This window comes from Triturus cristatus, chromosome 2_2 (genome assembly GCF_964204655.1).
Source record: "Triturus cristatus chromosome 2_2, aTriCri1.1, whole genome shotgun sequence".
NCBI lineage: Eukaryota > Metazoa > Chordata > Amphibia > Caudata > Salamandridae > Triturus > Triturus cristatus.
Window position 1 is genome coordinate 13,693,097 of NC_140582.1, and position 14,148 is coordinate 13,707,244.

Genomic DNA, 14,148 nt, shown 5'->3' on the forward strand with positions numbered 1-14,148 from the left:
TATATTGGCTTCTATGAACAAAAGGAAGGCAACATGAAAACACGCTCCTTACACTCTGTAGCCAGGCAACAAACACTCTGTCTTACGCGCGTTACCATACACACCATATATGTTGTCGTGCTTCACTTCACAGGGGATGAGCAGATTGCCGCCTCATGGCCCCCTGCTAATATACAAGGATAAGGAGTCAAAATGCTTCTTTTAACTCCGTTAACACGTAATTGAATGTCAACAGTTTGTAACGTCTCAAGACGACTGTAATATTCAGGCAATGCTAAACACCTAATAGCACACAGGAATTGCGTAGTAAATTAGGCAAGAATATGATGCTCAGCAAGATACATAAATGCGAGGGTTTCCCCCGCTTACGCAAGGAAGGTCTGTTCACGAGCGCAATGCTCCCGTGTTTACAATGACAAGAGCTGAGGGCTCTCAAGGTTCCAGGCGGTGCAGGTGCACCCTTACCCTACACGGGCGAACAGCAGAAGTCAGGATTCTCGGCTGCGTCTGAAGAATAATCAGCAGCGAGTGAAGCGGCGAGCGGTGTTTTCAACAGTCTACTTCTTCCGGGTTTTGTCCACGTGACCGGACTCGGTAGCGGAAGTGCGGGGAACCTGGGAATTGTAGTATCCGCTCCCGCTTTGTTATTGTCTCGCCTCCACCACCTGGCTAACCACCCCCAAAGTGCCGTTGCCTTGGCTTCTTGTTGAGTGCCCCCACCCTCGTGATATCGGTTCAGGGGATTACGCTGTTCAGGTAGTACTCGGAGGGGGAGGAGTGTAACAGCACATCCTCCCTTCGGGGTCCCTTTTTGTGGACCAGGCTTACTTGGATAGTTTTTATGAAACAGATTTACTAGACGAGGGGCATGTACGTTAGTTGCTGGCTCCCACGAGTTTTCTTCAGGTCCATAATTCTTCAATCAATCAATCAATCAATCAATCAAAGACATTTATAGAGCGCACTACATACCCGTAGGGTCTCAAGGCGCTGGGGGTGGGGGGGTGCCGCTACTGCTCGAACAGCCAGGTCTTCAGCTTCTTCCTGAAGGGGAGGTGGTCTTGGGTCAGGCGCAGGTCGGTCGGGAGGGAGTTCCAGGTCTTGGCGGCCAGGTAGGAGAAGGACCTTCCTCCTGTAGTCGCTCTTCGGATGCGGGGGACGGCGGCGAGGGCGTGGTTGGCTGATCGGAGGTGGCGTTTGGGAGCGTAGAAGTTGATTCGGCTGTTGAGGTAGCTCGGGCCTTGGTCGTGTAGGGCTTTGTGTGCGTGGGTGAGGAGGCGGAAGGTGATTCTTTTGTTGACGGGGAGCCAGTGCAGGTCTCTCAGATGTCCGGAGATGTGGCTGGTTCGTGGGATGTCGAGGATGAGTCTGGCTGAGGCGTTCTGGATCCGCTGGAGTCTCTTCTGGAGCTTGGCGGTGGTACCGGCGTAGAGGGCGTTGCCGTAGTCCAGTCGGCTGGTGACGAGGGCCTGGGTGACGGTCTTCCTGGTCTCGGTTGGGATCCACCAGAAGATCTTCCGTAGCATGCGTAGGATGTTGAAGCACGCCGAGGAGACGTTGTTGACTTGCCTGGTCATGGAGAGGGAGGAGTCCAGGATGAAGCCCAGGTTGCGTGCATGGTCTGTCGGTTTGGGTGCGGTGCCCAGGGCGGGAGGCCACCAGGAGTCGTCCCAGGCGGAGGGTGAGGAGCCCAGGATGAGGACCTCCGTCTTGTCCGAGTTCAGTTTCAGGCGGCTGGTCGTCATCCACTCGGCTACCTCTTTCATCCCTTCGTGCAGGTTGGCTCTGGCGGCGGCGGGGTCGTTGGTCAGGGAGAGGATCAGCTGGGTGTCGTCGGCGTAGGAGATTATGTTGAGGTTGTGTAGGCGTGCGATGGCCGCGAGGGGGCTCATGTAGACGTTGAAGAGGGTGGGGCTCAGTGAGGATCCTTGAGGGACGCCGCAGATGACTTCGGTGGCCTCTGACTTGTACGGTGGTAGACGTACTCTCTGTGTTCTTCCGTCGAGGAAGGAGATGATCCATTCCAGCGCCTTGTCCTGGATTCCGACGTTGCTGAGGCGCTGTACTAGGGTGCGGTGGCAGACAGTGTCGAATGCTGCGGAGAGGTCTAGGAGGATGAGGGCCGCTGTTTCTCCGTTGTCCATCAGGGCTCGAATGTCATCGGTGGCGGCGATGAGGGCGGTCTCGGTGCTGTGATTGGCTCGGAAGCCGGACTGTGAGGGGTCGAGGGATCCATTCGTCTCGAGGAAGGCGGCCATCTGTTTGTTGACGGTCTTCTCGATGACTTTGGCTGGGAACGGGAGGAGCGAGATGGGGCGGTAGTTCTTGAGTTCGGTGGGGTCCGCTGTGGGTTTCTTGAGTAGAGCGCTGAGTTCGGCGTGCTTCCAGCTCTCAGGGAAGGTGGCGGTGTCGAAGGATGTGTTGATGATGTCTCGCAGGTGGGGTGCGATGACAGCGTCAGCCTTGTTGAAGACGTGGTGAGGGCAGGGGTCGGTCGGTGATCCGGAGTGGATGGAGTTCATCGTGCGGATGGTGTCTTCGGTGCTGATCGGGGTCCAGGCGTGGAGGGTGGTGGTGAGGGGTGGTTGTTCGGGCTTGGTGTGCGTTGGTTGGTTGTTGAAGCTGTTGTGTATGTCAGCGATCTTGTTGTGGAAGTATGAAGCGAGGGAGTTGCAGAGGTCTTGCGATGGGGTGATGTCGTTGTTTCCTGCGCAGGGGTTGGATAGCTCTTTCACGATGTTGAAGAGTTCCTTGTAGTTGTGTGCGTTGTTGTCCAGCCGGTCCTTGAAAGCAGTTTTCTTGGCGGCGCGGATCAGCTGGTGGTGCTTCCGGGTGGCCAGCTTGAAGGTGGTTCTGTTGTCCGGTGTAGGATCCCTTCTCCAGACTTTCTCGAGGGCTCGGCAGTTCTTCTTGGAGCTCTTGAGTTCGTCGGTGAACCACGGGGCTTTCTTGCTGCCGGGTCTGCTGGGCGGGGTCCTCAGCGGGGCGAGTTCGTCCGCGCAGTTGCTGATCCACTTCGTGAGGTTGTCGGCGGCCTGGCTGGGGTTCGCTGAGCTGGCAGGAGGGTGCTGGCTCAGGGAGGTGGCGAGCTGGTCTGCTGTGATCTTGTTCCAGCTTCTGCGGGCGGCCTGTTGCTGGTGGTGGTGGGTCGTCGTTCTCTTGAAGGTGAAGTGGACGCAGCTGTGGTCCGTCCATTGTAGCTCTGTGGCGTGGCTGAAGTCTATGTCTGTGCAGGACGAGAAGACTGCGTCGAGTGTGTGTCCGGCGAGGTGGGTGGGGGTGGACACCAGCTGCTTGAGTCCAATTCTTCCAAGCTAAAAGGTACCATAAGGACTTGCGTCTCCATTTGGAATCAAGTATTCTCTTCACCTCATACTCTGGTTTTCCGTCAATCAGAATAGGGGATGTTGGTTGTCGTGGTGGTCTAGCAGATGGTTTCAGAAGAGAAACATGAAAAACCGGATGGATTTTCATGCGTGAGGGTAAGGCGAGTTTGAACGCCACTGGGTTAATCTTTTTCAGTATTCGGTACGGACCAATGTATCGCGGATTAAAAACGCTGTATTTACGAAATCAGAGATTCCTCGTAGACAGCCATACAAAGTCACCTTTCTCATAGGTTGGACCTGGTCTACGATGCTTGTCGGCTTGTTTTTTGTATTGTTCCTTGGTTTTCTCTGGGTTTTTCCTGGCCGTTTTCAAGGTTTCTTGGATTACGGTAACTCTTTCTTGTACATTAGGTAGTTTTTCATCATACTGAGGTTTCACTATGGGGAGAAAGCGAGGGTGGAATCCATAAGTACAGAAAAAAGGTGTCTGTTTACTTGAACTATGCTGAGCGTCGTTATATGCAACTTCAGCTAACCACAGAAGGTCCACCCATTCGTCCGTTGCTTGATCCACATAGCAGCATAGGTATTTCTTTAGTGTTTGGTTCAGACGTTCTGTCTGACCATCCGTTTGTGGGTGGAAGGCTGTGGAGGTGTTGTTCGCTATACGAAGGGTTGAGCACCAGGTTTTCCAAAACTTCCTGGTAAATTGAGGGCCCCTATCGGTGATGATGACTTTAGGTAATCCATGTAGACGAACGACGTTTGTGAGTAGTAAAGTTGTCAACTGGGATGAGGAGGGTAGATCGGCACAAGCAATGAAGTGGCCCAACTTAGTGAGGTTATCCACTACCACTAAAATGGCCGTATATCCTTTATCTTTAGGTAAACTTACAATAAAGTCCATAGACACGTATTCCCAAGGTTTTTCGAGAGTGGGTAAAGGTTGAAGTAATCCTTGTGGTTTCCTATGGTCTGCTTTGGCCTGACAGCACACAACACATTGTTGGACTCTTTTAGTGATGTATTGTTTAACATTGGGCCACCAGAAGTGACGCAGAATTTTTTCCAATGTTTTCTCTGTTCCTGCGTGTCCAGCACACGGATCATCATGGCACCAATTGAAGACTGTTCTTCTTAAGGCCGTAACAGGGATCAACAACTGATGCCTGCGTATGGGAAGTCCATCCTTTAAGTGCCATTCCGTATTTCCCTCCATCCAGGTCTTCCAAAATGAACTTTTTATGGCTTGTTTTACTTGGTCCAGGAACCTGTCTGTTTGTATTACACAAACGATTTTTGTGGAGGGAATGATGGCATGTAGCTCCTGTTTATTCACAGCAAAGGAATTGTTACGGCGAGATAAAGCGTCTGCCTTCCTATTCTCCACCCCTGGTCTGTATGTGACTATGAAGTCGAACTCAGCAAAGAACAACATCCACCGCAGTTGACGAGGGGTAAGTAACCGAGCAGACTTCATAAATTGCAGGTTTCGATGGTCCGTATATACCGTTACAGTATGCCTTGCCCCCATCAGATGATGCCTCCATTCTGTAAAGGCGTCTTTGATAGCGAGGAGTTCTTTTTCTGCTATGGTGTAGTGGGTTTCCGCCGTGTTCAATTTACGGGACATGTAGGCCACAGGATGTAATTGCCCATTCTCTTTGTTCCTTTGTGATAGGATGGCTCCTATTGCCACATCCGATGCATCTGCCTCTACTATGTATGGTATGTCACTGTCAGGGTGGGCAAGAATAGGTGCAGTGGTGAAGGCGGTTTTCAACACAGTGAATGCCTTCTGGGCGTCTTCAGTCCATTCATAAGAAACATCCTTCTTAAGTAGTCTGGTCAGGGGAGCTGCTACTTGTGAGAACTGCTGAATAAAACGCCTGTGAAAATTGGCAAACCCCAGAAAACATTGCATTTATTTTACATTTTTGGGGGGTAACCAATCTAAAACAGCTTGTATTTTGCGCGATGCCATTTCTTGTCCATTAGCCGATAGTATTATTCCCAGGAATTCCACTCTTCTCACGTGAAACTCACATTTGCTTATTTTACAAAATAAGTGATGTTTTCGTAGTGTGAGCAAAACAGCTCGAACGTTTCCTATGTGGTCTTCTTCTTTTTCTGAATATATTAAGATGTCATCAATATAAATGATAACCGTGACATCAAGGAATTCACGAAGTACATCGGTCAAGAAAAACTGAATGCGGCTGGTGCGTTGCATAGTCCATATGGCATTACACAGTACTCGAATAGGCCATATCTGGTGCGGAAGGCCGCCTTCCACTCATCACCCTCGCGCATTCTTACCAAATGGTAAGCACCTTTCAGATCCAAGCGGGTATATATTACTGCTCGACGCACTTGGTCTAACAACACTGGAATGAGTGGCAAAGGGTAGCGATTCTTAATGGTGATACTATTCAACGCTCTAAAGTCCACACAGGCTCTGAGTTCATGATTTGCCTTTGGTATGAAAAAGAGGGGCGATGCGGCGTGCGATTTGGACGGTCTTATGAAACCGTTGTTCAAGTAGGTGTCTAAGTAGTGGCGTAGATGCTCGTTTTCCGGTTCTGTGAGTGCGTAGACTCTTCCACATGGCACCACAGCCCCGGGTACCAGGTCTATTTGGCAGTCGTAGCTACGATGCGGTGGTAAAATATTGGCTTGGTCTTCGTCGAAAACGTCCCGGAGGTCGTGGTATGGTGCAGGTAAGAGAACTTCTTTTTCCTCAGCTGTGGCTATCACATGCGTTTGAGAGAGTTCCTTCGCCGGACTATGACGATTAGTACTGCAGTGTTCTATACAATAGGGCGAGGTGAATTCGATCGTTTCCTTCTCCCAATTGATAGCCAGATTGTGTTTTCGAAGCCATGGAAGACCCAATATAACTCCATATTGGGGAGCTTTTATCACATTGAAACTGAGCGTTTCCCAATGTTGTTCCTCCCAAGATATCTCAAGGTTTTCCGTACAGTACCGAATAGGGCCAGAAACCAATTGTCGCCCATCCACCGTCATTACAATTTCTGGTTCGTCCTTGGGTATAAGCCTTAAGTTCAATGAGTAGGCTAGTTCTTTATCCATAAAAAGACCTGTTGCTCCCGAATCTACCATGGCCTTGAGGGGACGTTTCTGTTCACCTAGATGAACTTGTAAGAACACATGAAAATGGGACGTCGGACCTTCATTGACGTTTTGTACTGAATGGATCGTTTTTATGCCCAAGAACCTCCCTTCTTGTTTTCTTGAGCCTTGGTGTTTTCCGTCTTCGTGTTTTCCCCACTCATACGAGACAAGACCTCTCTATCCCGTCCTTTGGGTTTAGCTAAGCACTCCTTCACATAATGCCCTTTCTTTCCGCAGTATAAGCACAATCCATTCCTGCGTCTCTGCTCTTTTTCTTTGGCGGTAAGAGAGGCCCGAACTGAACCTATTTCCATGGGTTCCGGAGTAGTGTTATATCCTCCTGGAACTGATCTAGCTCGGTCGAACCTAAAAGAGGGTTTCTCCCCTCGCCTTTTATCCACCCTACGTTCTGCTAATCGGTGGTCTAACCTCTGGGTTAATTCAATGAGAGCCTTACAGGAGGTGGGTTGAGGATCTATAGTTGCTAATACATCCTTCAGTTCATCTTTAAGGCCCTGATAAAACAACGCGTGTTGTTTACTCTCGGGCCACTCTGTTTCTGCAATCAGTCATTGGAAAGTGTTGACATAGACTACTAGGTCTCTATTCCCTTGTTTTAGTTCTAGCAGTTCACGGTCGGCTGTAAAGGTGGCTGCTCTACGGTCAAACACACGCTCAAATTCTTCACGAAATGCATCCCAGTCATACAGTAGAGGATCGTCGCGCCGCACCAAGGGAACGGCCCACTGTGCGGCATCACCATTCAAATAGGAAATGGTGAAGGCTACTCTGGACTGGTTGGAAGGAAAAGCCTTGGGTTTACAAGAAAAATGTAAAAGGATTTGCGAGATAAATACTTGCACCTTATGGGCATCTCCTGAAAACCTTTCAGGTGCTGCAAGAGGAATAGGCGTAGGCAATTCTACACTGAAGGGTGCGGCTGAGGATGAAAAACTCCCTGAGGGAAACCTCCCCATACCTGCATCAAAGGGATTGCGTTGCATTCCTTCAATTCTCTGTTTTAAGGCTGCTGTTTCTTCTCGAGAGGTGGCTAACTCTTGCTGCACTAAGGATAAGGCACCTAAGACTTCCTCTAATGTGGCCATGTTTTGTTTCGACCCGCCCAGGAGGAAGTCAATTCGTGGGCTGATTATTCTGTTGACTCGAAGATTCCCGGGGAGCGGATCGATGCCAAAAGGGGTCCACCTCTCGACAGCCCCAACCCTGAATGCTGAAAGCAAAGGAGAGTGGGATGGTCAAGAGGGGGAAGGAAAGGATGGGAACAGCTGGGAGGGAGATCTGAAAAGGATATACACTCAATACATTAGCCTCTCCTACAATATGTCAGGTTCAACTCAATCTTATGTGAGGGTTTCGTACCTGTAAATAAACTTAAACCACGTTTTCTCCAGGTGTACTCATCCTGGATTCCACACAAGCAATACCCTGTTCTGAATGCTATATTGACTTCTATGAACAAAAGGAAGGCAACATGAAAACACGCTCCTTACACTCTGTAGCCAGGCAACAAACACTCTGTCTTACGCGCGTTACCATACACACCATATATGTTGTCGTGCTTCACTTCACAGGGGATGAGCAGATTGCCGCCTCATGGCCCCCTGCTAATATACAAGGATAAGGAGTCAAAATGCTTCTTTTAACTCCGTTAACACGTAATTGAATGTCAACAGTTTGTAACGTCTCAAGGCGACTGTAATATTCAGGCAATGCTAAACACCTAATGGCACACAGGAATTGCGTAGTAAATTAGGCAAGAATATGATGCTCAGCAAGATACAAAAATGCGAGGGTTTCCCCCGCTTACGCAAGGAAGGTCTGTTCATGAGCGCAATGCTCCCGTGTTTACAATGACGAGAGCTGAGGGCTCTCAAGGTTCCAGGCGGTGCAGGTGCACCCTTACCCTACACGGGCGAACAGCAGAAGTCAGGATTCTCGGCTGCGTCTCAAGAATAATCAGCAGCAAGTGAAGCGCCGAGCGGCGTTTTCAACAGTCTACTTCTTCCGGGTTTTGCCCACGTGACCGGACTCGGTAGCGGAAGTGCGGGGAACCTGGGAATTGTAGTATCCGCTCCCGCTTTGTTATTGTCTCGCCTCCAACACCCGGCTAACCACCCACAAAGTGCCGTTGCCTTGGCTTCTTGTGGAGTGCCCCCACCCTCGTGATATCGGTTCAGGGGATTACGCTGTTCAGGTAGTACTCGGAGGAGGAGGAGTGTAACATGGTGTGGAATTTAAACATTGTTCTTACCAGGCTCATGGGTACCCCATTTGAACCTCTACACAAATGTGAACTGCAGTTCCTCACATGGAAAGTAGCTTTCCTTGCCGCCATTACTTCTCTCAGGAGGGTAAGTGAGATCCAGGCTTTAACCATACAAGAACCTTTCTTACAAATGCATCGTAACAAGGGGGTTCTTAGAACAAATCCAAAATTCCTTTCCAAAGTAATCTCTGCTTTTCATCTTAACCAATCAGTTGAGTTACCGGTCTTTTTCCAAAACCCGGACTCCGTAGCAGAGAGAGCTCTTCACACACTAGACGTCAAAAGAGCCCTACTTTATTACATTGACGGGACTAATCCCTTTAGAAAGACAAACAACTGTTTGTAGCCTTCGTACCACCTCATAAAGGGAACTCCATCTCCAAAACTGGGATCACTAGGTGGATAGTCAAATTAATTCAAATATGCACCCAAAAGGCCAAACACACATTAACAATTCCCCCTAGAGTGCACTCAACATGCAAACTAGGGGCTTCCATGGCATTCTTAGGGAACATTCCCTTAGATGACATCTTTAAAGCAGCAACATGATCTACACCACACACCTTCACCAAACACTATTGTGTTGACGTGCAGGCTAAGCAACAGACTTCTGTAGGCCAAGCTGTTCTTAAAGCACTTTTTCAAACCAATGCAACAGATACAGGTGACCACCGCTAGGGGAGACAATGCTGTACAGTCTATGCACTGTGCACAATCTGCAGCTCATATGCCTCGAACGGAAAATGCTACTTACCAGTATGCATCTGTTCTTGGCATGTAGAGCTGCAGAGTTGTACACGCCCACCCGCCTCCCCGGAACCTGTATCTGTTCCAGTATTATCTTAATTAGATACATTCACATAGACATCTCTTTATTTCTTACTAACTCCATCATTTCCCATCATGGCAAAAAACAATCTGAGGATGGAGTCTATGCCCATGCGCACTATCGTCCAAGAGAGGAGTCACCTATCTCATGACTACAAAAGACTCTTCCAAGACAACAACAAAGTGCAAGCATCCGAGCTCAACACCAGATGGCGATCTATGCACAGTGTACAAATCTGCAGCTCTACATGCCAAGAACAGATGCATACTGGTAAGTAGCATTTTCCTTGCTGGTGATAATTGGCGTATATTCTCAGTTTCATTTTGTAAAAGTAATATCTGATAGAGACTTCTATCTACAGATTCCTTAACTCTGAATTTACCATGCGTCAGACCTGATCCAGAAGATTTTTCATGAGCAGTACCCCTGCGCGTCAGTAAGTGTCGTTGTTCAGCTCCGAATGCGTTATCTGTGCCATAAGTGACGGCCGCAGCACCTCTATAGGCACCACTCAGGCATGCTGACATCAGTTCTTTTCTTTCTATGTCAGCCAACGCTGATCCGGAGAAGAGCTCACCTGTAGTCACAGTTTGACTGGATTTTTTCAACGTTTTGTCACGTGTTTATGAGGTTTGTCCTCGTGGTATGTAGTATGTCATCTAGGGAAGCAGGATTCAATTCCTGCAGAGCCTGTCATCAGCTGATGTCGGCGATGTACTCGCATCTTGTCTGCTGTGGTGTCTGGAGCGTGACTACGACCCGAACTCGTGCTCCAATTGCCGCGCCATGAATCTAAAGCCTTGCGGGAGCAGTCCCTCAAGCTCATGATGCCCGGCGTGCAACTCCTTGAGGTCCCGAAAGCAGTTGCAGGGTCCGATGTCATCATCCCACACCAAGTCCTCGGGACGCTCGGGTAAGTCGAAGTACAAGAAGATGAAGAAGTAGAAGAGGTCTTCGACTTCTCCTTGTCCATTGGCCGGACGAGACGAGGGAGCGTCAACATTAAAGGCTGATTGAGACTGGGCCATCTCTGTGCCTTCCCAACTGCGACCACAACCCTACTAAAAGAGTTCTATAAGGCCATGCACCTCATATTTGGATGACCCGACCCCTCCAGCACACCTTCGGGCTCCGTGGGGTTGGAGGGGACCACCTCTTGTTCCTCAACAGTGGCTCTGGCCCTGGCTCCAGTACACCCCCATTGATCCATTCCTGGATCTGGACTGGCATTGGTCATACCAACTCAAGCTTCGACACCGGTCCCAACGCTCTCGGTGCCACCCCCAATCTGATCCCTGACTGATATGGATCTGGCTGGACGTCATCCGACTCCGGGTTGACAGGACCCTTGCCACATAGATTGGAGCCTGAGCCCTATTTCCCTGGGTTAGGACAAATGGAAGAATGGGAGGGGTCGCTGGACCCTAGCATGGACTGTGGTGAAGAACTGGGTGACACCAGTGGGCTGGATACCACTCCAAATATTAGTATGCTTTCTCCCCCTACCATGGCTATGAAGGAGGGAGCTTCCTATGCAATAGTGGTGTGGAGGGTGTCCGAGGTCCTTGATCGTCAGTTGCCCTCGGTGGCAGTCAAGACTAACATCTTGACAGAGGTGCTGCACCCGGGAGTCTCCACATCCGAACGTTACTCCTGTTCCATGACGCCCTCACTGAGGTCCTTCTGGGGACTTGGTCCAAACCCAACACAGAGGCTCCTGTGATTTCTCACCTTTGTCGCCCCGCTCAAAGGGACCCAAACGTCCTCACCCAGCACCCTACTCCAGAGAGTTTGATGGTCTAAGCCTCTCTCCAGCTGTTGCTGATGGGAGAGATGGAGCAATCCCCAATCAGATCTCATTTTAGTGACAGATGCATCACTCCTGGGATAGGGCAGGCATCTGGGGAGAGATAGAGATCCGAGAATTCTGATCTCCGGTGCAATCCGGACTCCTCATCAACCTGCTAGAGCTCCATGCGATCCGACTGGCATTGAAAGCCTTTCTACCCTCCATCAGAAGAAGGCTGGTAAAGGTGTTCATGGACAACACCACCACAATGGGGTACTGGAACAAGCAGGCCCCAAGTCATCCTTGTGGCTTCAGACTCAGCGCAGAGAGTCTGGTATCGCGAGCCACTGAGCATGACCTTTGATCCTCCAATCAGTCTGCCACTTCGGGAGGATATTCTGTTGCAGCAGCAGGGGAGGGTTCTCCACCCGAACCTGTTTACTATCCTCCTTCTTGCGTGGAGATTGAGCGGCAACAGTTGCCAGCCTTCGAGTTTCCTCCTTCAGTATGTAATGTTATCTTGGCAGCTAGGCGTACCTCCACCAAGACAGTATATGCCTGCCATTGGAAAAGATTTGTGGCGTGGTGTGCAGAAAAAGACATTGATCCCCTTTCTGCTCCCTTCCTGAAGTATTACTCTTAATTTCTTTCCTTGCTCAGCATGGCTGTGCTCTGGGCACACTTAAGGGCTATATATCTGCTCTTTCTGTCTTTTTGCTGCTGCTTTCTTGACCAGCCCTCCTTGTTCAAGTCCTCTATTATGTATAGCTTCTTAAAATGTCTTGTCCATCCCTTCCCTTCCCTTCTTCACCGTTCATTACGCCTCAGTGGGACCTTAATCTGGTTTTAACTTTTTTAATGTGTGCTCCTTCTGCGCCTCTCTATAATTGCTCCCTCAGGCTTCTAACAATCAAAATAACCTTTCTTGTGGCGATTACATCTGCTCGTAGAGTGAGTGAGCTGCAGGCCTTATCATCTAAACGGCCTTACCTCTCAATCTAGCCTAGCAAAGTGGTGCTTCGCACAAGGGCATCCTTTCTACAAAAGGTGGTCACCCATTTTCATGTAGGCCAATTTATCATCCTGCGTACTGTTTATTCTTCTCCACATCCCTCTAACGAAGAGGAGAGACTCCAGCGCCTGGGCCAAAAAAGGGGTTTGTCGTTCTACCTTGACTGCATACACCAGTTCCAGGTGGATGACCAACTCTTTAGGAGGTATGTTGGTGTGAAGAAGGGTCAGTCAGTGCAGAAGCGAACCATCTGTAGATGGGTCATACTTTGCATCAGAATCTGCTTTGCGCTTGCTAAGAAGCAACCTACTGAAGGTTTGCAAGCTCATTCTACCAGAGCTAAAGCTGCAACCACTGCATTAGCATACGGAGTTCCGGTCACATCAGATGAACAAGTTACTTATCTTCAGTAACGCCTTATCTGGTAGAGACTATATATAGCTGCAGATTCCTTACCTACCCACCCATCCTCTCAGCTCTGCCAATGGATTTCTATGGACAGGGCTAATCTCTTATAGGGCCCTAGTTTTCCACACGTGGTCAATATTCTTCACAGCTCTGAGCTTCTGGCGGGGAAAGTCATGAAAAGCAACCGACATCAGCACGCCTAGGGTTTGCTTATGTGGATGCTGTGGATGTCACTTCTGGCGCTGATGGCAACGACGACGCACACAGAGCCGATCGAGGCCACCTACGAGCGCGCAGGGGTACTGCTCGTGAAAAATCTTCTGGATCCGGTCTGATGCCTGGGAAATTCAAAAGTAAGTAATCTACAGCTAGTATAGCCTCTTATAGATAAGGCATTACCGAAGGTAAGTAACTTGTTCATCATCAGCTTCCGCTTTCCTTCCTGTTCTGGATGATGTTTTCTCTATTTTGTGAATACCAAACATGTGAAATTAGTTATAAAAAAGTTCATGGATTATTTACGAATAACACACAGAAAATAACCCCAATGTGGCCTCAAGCAAATTGGATGACGGAAAGATGAATGCCCACCATTAAAAAAACTACAAAACAGAGAAGCTTTCCCAAATTTCTATAAACCAGGCTTTGTATCCAGTTTTGCGTGAAAATTGAAATATACCTCATGGTTTTACAGGGAAATGTCCCTCTGAACTAATGTTTGATTAATCTCTGCAAACTCGTTTACCACATCTCTTGACAAGTCTACCAGAGGACCATGCTGAAATTGTAAAAAGAGAAAGGAGTTAAAGAAAAGATGAAGTTTAATGCAGATTAAAGAAAAACATTCAGGAACAAGATTATCCCGTGGGAGATTTAGTGTTGGTGAAATACCGACAGATAAGGTAATCGTAAAGTAGGTTTCACCCTTCTCATTGAAAGTGACAAAGGTTCATAGAGCAGCAGTTAAGGCACAAGATGATAGCAGGATAGTAACATGGAATAAAACGTTCTTCACCAGGTTTGAAGTGAGAGTTAATGAACAGGAAATCATGCAAAATTATATTAAATTAGAGCAAGATTCATTGATCAGCAGATATACAAGAACTTCAAGTAAGCCACATTAATTGAACATTGTTAATGTTTTTTATTTCTTCTTTTAGATTTTCATTTAATATCTGCCTCTGTACTTTTCTTTTTTTTCTCTCTGTTATAAAAATAGAGTGGAGGGGGAATAATGTAATGATGCAAAGCAAGGTTAGAGTAGAATGACATTGCTATGGAATGTAGATTTAGAATTTTGGACTTTGAAGGAAGTCAGTTTCCTTTATTGGCCTGGAGCGATAAGGCGATGGGGAG

At 48.6% G+C, this 14,148-nt stretch overlaps 1 protein-coding gene across 1 annotated transcript in view; it reads left to right on the forward strand.

Annotated features, from left to right (window-relative positions):
* IDUA (alpha-L-iduronidase) overlaps positions 1-14,148 on the forward strand; it is a 1,533,398-nt gene that overhangs the window by 978,961 nt on the left and 540,289 nt on the right. The window lies entirely within an intron of this gene.